Genomic DNA, 11,827 nt, shown 5'->3' on the forward strand with positions numbered 1-11,827 from the left:
AAAAATATTAAGAAAACTATCTTTCCAACAATAGCCAACAACGATATATCGTTGTTCGGTGCTAAGAGGGTTAAACAAACAGTTGTTTACGTTTTGGTCAGTATTGCTAGAATACCTGTATGCTTCTTAAAATTTAGCAGTCAAATTATAAGTGTACGAATACTTTTTTGCTGTTAAATATTTGTATTTCTTGCATTATTTTTTTGTTATGCGTTAATAAAAATTCTTCATTTGTACATTATCTTTGTACATAGTAGACTATTAATCGAAATAGTTTTTTTTGTGTACCATTTGTTTGTGTAAAGTTATTGCAAAAAAACTAGGTGTACGAATACTTTTTTGACTCACTGTACATCAGCAAACTTTACAAGACGCCCAGCCTCTCTCGCGAGATGTCCTTTCTCCTCGGCTGAAGAACTTCTAAATTATTTATACATACAATTGATACTGCTCCCCGAAAGCAGTCTAGCGAACCAATCATAACTTTGTTCCCAGTCGACGATGCATAAGTATACTTTCGGTTGTGTTCGTATCATTGAAATTCGAACAACGTGAACATAGTAACAGTATTGTGTACGAAAATGAATGATATAAAAAGATATATTATTACGTAGTGGTGAATAATATTACTAATAACATCTTCAATTTTTCAAAATTTCGAAGCTGTAACTCTAACCTTTGAATGCTTAAGCTATTAGAATATTTAAGGTCTGCTTAAGGGGAGGCCATTTTCTATTCGTGTATGAAAAAGTGTTACAAATATTATTTTTACTGTTCAAGATATATTTATTTATATAACACTGTTAAATACCGCTTTTAGATATCGATTAATGCAAAAATAGAATATAAAAATGTATAAAAAGACATTGTTAGAACACAGGTACATGTTTGACCCTTCCTTAAGTATAGTGAGGTTAAATATTTTCTTATTTTGACCAATTCGTATTATTACTACATATTATTAAATATATATTAATAAATATATATTATTAATTAATATATAATTTAGATGTATAATTTAATCTTCCCAACTTTACAGATGAACATACTTGTTGACACAAATACGATATTAAAATTTTTACATCTCAGATTAAACGTAATCAATCGTTAAACTCTCGATTGATGAATTCGTACCTAATTGAACAAATTTTAATCTCACGAACATGTAATTAAGATAATGTCTCCATAATCAGTGTAAAATAGATTAATTAATACAGCAAACAGTTTATCAAAACTTACACAAAGTACAATGCATTTCAGTGTTCTAATAATAAATAAAATTAAACAGCAATACCAAATAATACTAACTAAATATTTATGCATACAAATGTTTAAATCAATACCTAATTTGACAACTAATTTACCTCAGCAAATATTGGGAATACCAGAAAGTTATCGAAAGGGTGATATATCTGAAACTACGACAGATAAAATAAACGACGTGGAATTCCAAAGGGGTGAGATATCAAAACGAAATTACTCATTATGCCTTTCATTAAGAATTCCCTCGATTTCGCTTTCCCCATCGTTTTCTCCAGTTTCTGGGCACTCCTTCATTCTCTATTTCTTTACCGCCACGCAGTCGTGAAGTTGGTCGAAACTCGTTATCGGATAGAACGGCCGATTACCGCTTCGTCTCGAGTTCGTCCTCGACTTTTAACGCGATTATACGTCACTGAAACGCTAAATTGCACAGCGCAACGAGAGTTAACGCCCACGAAAACTACAAGTTCGAACAATGTACCGACGAACAAAACACGTGTGCACGACGAAAGCAAAAATCGCCAGCGAATGCTACGGGGACAAATTCAACGGAGAAAATGAACCTAATCTCAACCCACAATGTGCGACGTACATAGTTCGATTGTATCTCGCTTCTAATCGAGGCCTTATTTTGAATAAAGCTGTATGTGCAAATATCGTATTTTAAATTATTAATCTTAATCTAAAAAATTCTTTAAAAAAAGCACCAAATGTATGAATATCAAGTCGAAATTAATCTAAAAAGTCTAAATGAATGTTATTTGGTTCATGTTTTATTCAAATATTAATTCTAATTTTATTCAACTACACCAAAATTGGCTTCAACAACAATTTGATTATGTGCAATCATAAGATAAGGAAACTAGTATATTATAATTATGATGTAATACTCTTTTGTTTTTTATATTTAATTTTACAGTTTACAGTGACAGCATATAATTTTACAATATACAATACTTAATAAATTTCAATTACTATTGTCAGAGTTATCAATTAGTCTCTAATTATATCATAATAAACGCTTAAGCAATCCGATTGAATTTCCTAAATTCGCATCGATGAATTGTCGACAAATCAAGCTATCCACAAACGCGAACGCAATCTGAAGTTTATGGCATCGGCGTTCCTGTGGATTTGTCTATGCTATAGTATACATTTTTACGATATTAAATGCTTAAGGAAGTCAGGTGTTACTTAACTGGATTCGAAGGAGATACTTTATCCGAGCAGCTATCGCAATTCCAGTTATGTACGGATTCCAAACGATTCAACTATTCAAGCGCGATTGATTCCGCAAGTTCTTGCCATTTTACTAGCGAACAAGCATCAGTTGCTTTCATACACGTTCCCACGTACGCAGCATCCAATGTTCCGCACGCGATTTGCAACCTTGAATAATATAATTATGTTAAAATGTTTAAAATCTCACAATATTGTTCCAAAAAGTGCAAATCAAAAAATTGCTATAAAATGTTTCTTCCTTTGTATTTTATATTGAGTTATCGAACAATAAGTAACTGGATTTTCCCTTTCTACGTTTTATACTCAGGAATACATTTTTTTAAGGTTATTCGATTAAGTGATCTAACAATTGGTAAAAAATACAGGCGGAAGTAAAAATAAATTTGTAGAATTAATGTAATCTTATCCGATCTGGATGAGATGTCGGTTTTATTAAGTGTACTATATAACTGATTAATATCGTATACTTGTAAAGTACATATGCATGTATGTATATAAGATACATGAAAAAATGAATACAATTAGAGAAAAAAAATTGTCAATGCAAGTTAAAGAAGCAACATAAATTTCCACGAAAAAGACCCCAACAATTTGAGGCGTAAAAAGTTTGAATTTATAGCGGCAACAAATAAGTTTGTCTCTATGTCCTTCAAACAACGGACATTGCCACACAGCATGATTAACGTCCTGCTCGGACTAGCCGCACTGACATTTAGGGTCATCTACGAGGTTGACCCTGAATAATGAAGCGGTCAGGTGGTAATTCGCTCGGAAGTAATTGACCCAATAAATAAAATTTCTTAGGAATCTTTACGATGTAACCATGGTGCGGCATCCAGGTCAAAAAATATCTGGAAAAACTTGATACATTTACTTACGTCTTTGTCGATGAAATGCGAAATCAATGAAACGTTGTTGGTGAGTACAGCGGCGAGAAAATTTGTGTCGTTGATTTCAATGGTGTCCCTGATTCAACAAACATGCATCTTAACTTCTTAGGAACGGCTGGATTTTGCGCAAATGAAGTTTGTCACAACTAATTTATCATTTTTCTTAATATATATTTTATTTGGTATAGCTATATAGCACGAAATATCCGCGAAAGTCACTATAATGGCGCTTAGTTAATAGCACTTAGAGGTTAAATGTTCAGTCGCTTAGGCAACGGCAGAAATCAATAACAAATCTGACTGGTAGACCTAGTGTTAAAGACGCGACGATGTTGACCGAGATTTCTCGAAGTGGTTCCGAATGTTGATCGGGAAGAAGCGCGCACACAGCGCTTTAAATTGGTGGTCCGTTGGCGCACTACATATCCTAGAGAAAAAAAGAGAGTGAGGGAAGAAAATTGACGAAGAAATGGAAGATGTACGTAGAAACCGAAAGATCGAAGTACATAGTCACTCACCTGTTCCACGAATCGCACACCTGTAAGCACACCAGGCGCCGTTAAACCAATCGTCTCGTACGTATCGTTGTTTGGCCAGTTTACGAGCTCTTGCACTCCACGGCTATCGATTACCGATCGGTACGGCAACCACTTCCTCCTAATACTAAAAAATAGAGTGAAGACTTTCTACAAGCCCTAGCAAAGCTTCGTGCTAGTGTTGGAGAATCCTTGATATCGGGCCAAGAGAGATAGAGCGAGTAAGAGAGATAGGGAAGCTGAGAGCAACGGCGAAAGAAGAGGGAAGGAAGAGAGAGAGGGAGAGCAAGAGAGAGGAGTGGGAGTAGGAACTTTGAGAAAGAATGTTCGAAAACTTTTCACGTATTTTGAGCCGGGATCTCCGAAAGGTTAGATAGAATATCGGATGGCCTTTTACTTATCGCTTGTTCCATTTAATGTGGAATTTATCGCACCTTCTTCCGAGAATGCAATAATAATAAATTGTTGATTTCGAATCTGTGCAGGTGTCTACTGTACGCTTCTAGGATTCTAGGAGTTGTCTTTAGTGCACGAAGGTAATGTCTTTAAAGTAACCATAACCTAATCGATATGATCTCTTCATTGCTGACTTTATACGTTCATAGTATTTCTCTTGCTTCTTTTATTTGCTGTATACATTAAATAAATCAATATTGCAATAGAAACCATGTATTATATGCTTCACTATAATACGTATCACTATAATGTCGTAACAATGTTCATTTCTATTTTGATTTTATTTATCTTATTAATCGCGAAAGGTATTTAGTATTTAAAAATTTATATAATAATATTGAAGCTTGTAGTACAATTTAACACATTTATCTCAATAATAGATAACAAATTAGGGGCTACTATGGCAACCGATTCACGGGCTACCGATCGGTGGGAAAAGCCGATTTATAGGTTACCGGTCGATAAAGTGTTAAGTATATACTCTACAAAACAATATAACAAACTTACTATACGAGTTATGCAAGAGATGTAATAAACATTTAATAATCAACACTTATTACACAAGGAAACTTAATTATATGAATGATATTGTTCTTCACGAGTTCAATTATTTCCGTTATTTACGTGTGCATAATACAGTAAATGATTTATATGAATTTCTCTTAGAAATCAAACTTGAAAGTCTGAAACATATTTTAAGTTTAAATATGTTGCCCCGTTCATATGGGTTATTAGTGAAACAAACATGCAACTATAAATTAACTATTTAATATAAACGTGTTAAGAAAAAAGGAATAGCACAATTAAGACACGCGTTCACACCACATGGCCGAATATACGCAACAGACTGAACAAAAGAACATCACGCAGAACCGTATCCACCCCGTGCATTGACATAATACGATATATTTCTCACAAAATAGTATAATAAATTCGTTCGAATTCAAAGAAATTACTGCTAACATAATTTTGTATTTTTAATGACAATCTTTCTCTTCTGCTGATTTATTCGTGATAGAAATAGATTAATTTCTAATGTAATCAGCTCGATCTAGTTATTTTGGGCAGCACTGGCCCATGCCGTTGTACAATTAGTATGGGCGTGCGTTGTAGCGAGTCTTTTGTCCCCTAACTGCGATTTTTCCTTCTTCTTGAGCCAGCAGTCGTTCGCGTAACACGTGGTTTGATCTTGTCAGGTTATGTTAAATATTAATATTTCCATTGTGTTATATATATAAGTAGTCACGTTAAGTTCAGATATTCATTCTTTTTAATTACTTCTTAATTTCGCGTATTCCACAATCAAATCCTGACAATTCGATAACATTTCAAGGTAATTCACAGTCGATCCTAGCTAAAAGAAAAACCAGCGGTTGAAGCTTCCGGCGTAGAACGTCATAGTTAAATCCGCAAGATGCCTTTATCAAGTCATTCGAAAAGCAATTTACATATTCTACAGAGCTCACCAAGCTTTGCTCGTTCTGTTATTAGTATAACTTCACCCTTCAAAGCGTTTCTAATATTATACCTCAACCATTCACCGAACTTCTGTGTAGTCTCTTGAATATTATCCTAATAGATAGGAGAACATGTCCCTCTACATGTTAAGCCGTGCTTACGTGCACAACTGTGCCGAATTTGTTTCGTGTATAAATTCTGCAAAATATGAATGTCTCTCTGAAGTCTTTGTTATACAGAAACGTTTTAACCTAAAATTCAATAATTCATCCAATCGATAAAATTAACATAAAAATAACGTTAAATATTTTCGTAGTTACAATATATTAAAATAAAGTCAATATGGAACTGCAGTTTCATACTCGTATATACCGAATTTATTCTGCCATTGCGAGTACAAATCACATTAGAATCTGCAGTTTCATTCCAAATCAATACTATCGAGTGAATTTGAGTTCGAAGTCAATTTCTCCAAACACTCTAGAATCGGTAACGTACTTACGGATGTACATCTGATTGCGATTAGACTTGAACCCTGGCTGGACCGAGAGTTTCCACGTCCCCTTTCGTCTGTATGTACACGGTGCTTTAAAGTACTCTTACAATCAGCACAGATTCAACCGATCCTCTCGCCTCTACGCAAGAAATTTCACCTTAGTTTGAATTGCGTATAAATGAATACTGAAATTACAAAACCACAATGTAATCAAGAGACGGTTGCCAAAGTTTAGATTGATCATACGCGTCTCTGAATCTCACTTGCGATTGTTGCAATTATTTCTTAGCTCCAAAAGCAGAACCTATATATACAGAGATAAAAAGGCGGAAGCTATAATTAGTATTATACAATAATTAATGTTAGAGAATGGCTTCTTAAAATTTTGAAAAAAATGTGGCTTATTTTAGACATCAGGTAGCATATTGTAGCATATTATAGAATTTTTCAGATTTTTCAGTTGCAAGCTATAATTATCAGAAACAGAAAATCAAGAAAATCGAAAATTGAAGATTTCTCAGAAACTAAAATATGGATCATTTTTAAATTAATTCCTTGATAAGGTACTTTCGTAAGCAACGTGCTCAAATTTTCTTAGATTTTTCAGCCAAATGCGCCATTATCAAAAAATGATGAAAACCGAATTTATCGACGTTTTTGCTGTGAGAAAGAAAGTTACTATTTGTTAGATTTACCATAAGTGCGGAATAAATAATTTTAAACGTTATTACATACATACAAATTTGAACATTAATAAAATTTTGTCGGTTAAATCAAAAACTGATTTCGAAATTTATTTTCCATATTTATCGTAGATTGGAAATTATCGCACGGAACAGTGGAGTAGATTTGCAGGGAATACTACTGAGAAAATAAAAAACGTATTAACAATAGTAGCTCATGGGTGATGTGGAAATCTATTGAGACGAGCGCGCCCTAATGCGCCGCGAATAGTTACTACGGTACGTGCCTGAGGTGCTCCGAGTCGATGACAACAACGCGGGGAAGCGAGACGCTGCGGCGGTGGCAGCAGGAGGAGTTCCCTGCTACATAATGTTGCATTCCAAATCATTTCGAGCCCTGGTATATGTGATTGTTGGGTAGTTTAATAGTGCTTAAATTTAATCGAATTTCTTGCTATTGTTACAGATGTCGAGACTACGTGGATGTCTGAGATCTACACGGTCTTCGTCAAGGAAGAAGAGATGTAAATATAACCTTCTTCAATATGCAAATTACATGTTATAGTTTGTAGATAGTTATAGTTTGTTGTTTCATGACCGGTGTTGGACATATTTGAACTATGGTTTTCTTTCTGTTCCAGGTCTCTGACCTCACTCATCAAATAGTAAGTCAATATTCAAGGTACTAATTATTTTTGTATTTCGTACAAAATTTTGACGAATACAGTGACCAATAGATTACCCGGCAATCCTTTATGTGGTACTTTGTTTTTTAGTAGGAGGGATATTTCTGCACGTCGCGATTTCGTACGATTGTTTCAGGTTCTGCTGCCGAAGATTAATTTTTTACAACTCGCAATTATCATAATATGAATGTTAGAAAACCTATGTTGGTGAATTTATTGTACCAATGTATTGATTGAATAACTTTCTTCCGCCTAGTCGTGTTAGAGATCACGTGCACAAAGACGTTTCGCGGTAAGTAAAATATATTTTATTAAAGTTCAAACTACAATTTCTTTCCTATTATAAAATTATTAGTAAATATATTTGTACATATCTTGAAATTATTATTAAATACATTTAAATCGGCCACCTCGCGTGAAGAAGTTAGAATTTTGATTAATCTTTACAATCACGATTGTCTTTGAACGAAGAAAATCTTGTCGAACTAGCAGTATTATTTTATAAAAATAGAATATAAATGATAAATTAGTAAGTGTATATATTTATCTGTACATGTTTGTGCTGTACATACTTCTTGCTTCCAAGTAATATCCAACGCTCGTAGTAGAAATGAAATATACAGCATATTCGCTTCTTACTAAGGCGTCTATTTTTCGTGAACTATCGGTAATGCGAAACGGTAAGGGGGATTCGGGTCCCTGAAATCAGAAACAGAAAAGCTCGTAGGATGCGATGTCTGCACAGATCCTAACTCTGTTTTCAAAGCCTAGATGAGTACAGAAATAGATGCAATTATTATACAGACAAGCTGTAAGAATTTGTCTGTCATGAACCTTTCGGTCTTGGAAAGCCTTATTACCATTATTATGATGCGTGCGACTTTATCGACTATTTTCAGATTCAGTTTCATTAGTAAGAATAGAGTATTCTGTATACTACAATTCAACTGGAGTATAATAATTGAATAGTATATGAAATAGGATGAAAAGTTTCGATACTTTGGAAGCTCAAATTAATACTAGAAAATTGCACTTTGTGATTCATTTAAAGTTGCGAGATAATTTATAGTTAATACCTAGATTAAAATCCCAACTAACTTAATGTGAAATAAGGCAGTTTAAAAAATCCCTGGACCATTTTAAAATTCAGAAAAACCCTTTATGTAACCTTTAAACTAGCTCAAAGTAGGACGAAATAGTTTATAAAACTCGTGAACCACCTTAATGTAGCTAAAGGTACGCTGGATGGTTTTAACAAACCCTTGAACCATCTTAAGTTAGCTAAGTTCTAAAAACCTACCAGCTACTCTTAGGTAACCCATGATATCCCAATGTAGACTAAGGTTTTTCTCGAACCTTCATTTCATATAACCTCTGGTCATGCTTAAGATGAATTTATCATCCTGAAGTCCTTTTGATTTGGTCCGGCTATTTAAAATTTATTATAATACCTTTTGCTAACTATGTTAAGAAACACCATCTTAACTATCCTACTAAAAATTTTCATTTTACTAAAAACAACTAATTGCATATGAAACACTGATCAACATTCATAGCAAGAATATTTTGTTTATACTTTTATTACACGTTCCTTTTGTTTTTCAACTCATTGATATTAGTGTAATGAGTTTTTATAGACATGTCATATCATAAAATAAAAACTGAGCAATTGGCATTATATTTGGTTCATGTTACAAAAAATAATGTTTTATTAATTGACGATGATATCAAGCTGCACCGTTAGAATTTGCTTTATTAACCCCTTACACTATAATAACGAGTCAGACTCGTGATAAAGATTTGATACATGATCCATTAAATATGAATATCACTGATTTATTTCAAAACTAAACCAAATTTTATTCTTCTGTTATCAAAGTAAAGAAACGAAAGATAAGTAAAGACAATACAAGAAACAGGAATTGTCCAGTCCTATCAAAGAAAGTAGTAAAAAGTAGTAAATTAACAGCATGAAAGGAATCATAGTGCAAGGGGTTAACACCAAGTCAGTGTCTACATATTAGGGTGTCCCATAAGTTTCTTCCCTTCTTTTTATGCGAAATGAATACACGATATTTGTTCTTTAAGGTGGATTTATTAAGTTATATATGAACCGTTCTGTTCTATAACCTTCTTCCATCTCTCAGGAAGTCTCATTATGCCCTCTTTCCAAAATTGTTGAAGCTTATGTGCAAAATATTCATGTAGGTGCGTTTTTATTTCGCTTATGGATTTCAAAGATTTACCACGGACAGAATTTTTTAAGGAGAGGAACAAGTGATAAGCGGATGGAGCAAGGTCTGAGGAGCTAGGAGGATGAGGTAGAACGTCCCAATCACACTGTAATCATTTTTGCATTACGGCCAACGCAACACGCGGTCTTGCGTTGTCGCGATGGAAAACGTCGCCTCGTCGGTTCGCCAATTCTGGCCGTTTTTCTGCTATGACGGCTCTTTAATTGATCCAGTTGATTGCAATATTTGTCAGCATTAATCGTAGCACCTTGAGGAAGGAGCTCGTAGTACACTACACCTTTCCAGTCCTACCTAACGCACAAAAGAACCTTCTCCGGATGAAGTCCAGGCTTCGCAACAGTTGAAGGACTATTTTCCTTAGACCAAGTGCGTTTTCGATGCACAATTTGGTATAAAATCCAAGTCGCGTTACCAGTGACAAGCCTTTTTAAGAAAGGATCCCTTTCATGTCGCTGGAGAAGCAAATCGCAGGTAGAGACGCGGTTCATAAGGCCGGCTCCGTCAATAGCTGTGGAATCCAAACTTTATATCGATTCGCATATCCCATCTTGATTAAATGATTATGTACCGTTGTCTTGGGAATATTAGTGGCATCCCCTATCTCACGCACACTATATCGCGGATTTTCAGTGAGCACAGTCTTGATAATGTCTGTATCCGTCGTTGCTGAGCGGCCGCTGCAGTGTTCATCTTTCAACTTGAAATTGCCAGCTATAAATTTTTTAAACCAATCGCGGGTGGTCCTAATAGTCGAAGTACCACTCCTGTAAACGGTGCAAATCTCGTCTGCAGTGTCCTTTGCACTATTGCCTTTTTTAAAGCAATGAAGCATAACATGTCGCAAATGCTTCTTTTGGCTCTCTATATTGAACGGTGTAGAAAAAATTTTAAAAGAGACTTTGTCACCAACGAAACGTGCTTTGAAAGAGCACTGGGACGACTGAAACCGATGCCATAAACGGCTAAGAGATAAGTCTGCATATTTATATAAATACAGTCACTTAGAGTCACTCATAACGTAGCGCGAAAGAAACTTATAGGACAACCTAATACTTTAACATTTCTGTGTCTGCATTTCACAAAGTTCTCAATGTATAATTACTAAATACACGATTTTATCTCTTCTGGTTTTGCGTCGTTTTGTTCGCAACGTTTTATACTTCTCTCTCACTTCCTTCCCTGTAATTTTGTGTCGACCTATCCTGTCTTGTTTCATTTCGTAAAATACAATCTGGTAGAGATTTCACTTACGTTTGCGGTTCTAGGCACAAAATTAGATCTTGTCACTTCCTGTTCTATATCGTTATGTACCTGTTCCTTCATCTTTCCCTTCTAATTTCTCTTCTTGTTTTACAAGTTTGCAAAGGTTATGTTCGCGTACACATAATTCTAAATCATGAATCAGGAACCAAAAGTTTTTTTTTGTTTCCTGTTCTTTATCCTATTTTCAACTTATTTTTCAACCAATAATTCATTTACATCACCGCGTCTTACATTGGACGAAAGAAAGTAACGAGAAAATGATGCAATCGAATTCCAAAACATGAGCAGTAACAGTGGCTGAAGGTTTTTAAAACGAGGAAGAAGAGTAGCGCGGAATAGTGATCGGAAAAATTACTATGAAAGTAGAAAGTGATTATCGATGGAAAGGAATCTATGCTTGTTTGTTCGATACTAATTAACATACTCATTTTCAATTCCTCAACGAACCTGCCTTTAAAATATACAAATTTATAATAAACACAAATTTCAGTACAATATTATTGTTATCCGAGACTTGAAAAGCTTGCATTACTAAAAGCAGTATCTTGAAGATCATTCTATTATATAATGTTTTCCTCGGAATTCTTTAGTTTCACTTT

The sequence above is a fragment of the Augochlora pura genome, chromosome 7 (assembly GCF_028453695.1).
Source record: "Augochlora pura isolate Apur16 chromosome 7, APUR_v2.2.1, whole genome shotgun sequence".
In the NCBI taxonomy this organism is placed as follows: domain Eukaryota; kingdom Metazoa; phylum Arthropoda; class Insecta; order Hymenoptera; family Halictidae; genus Augochlora; species Augochlora pura.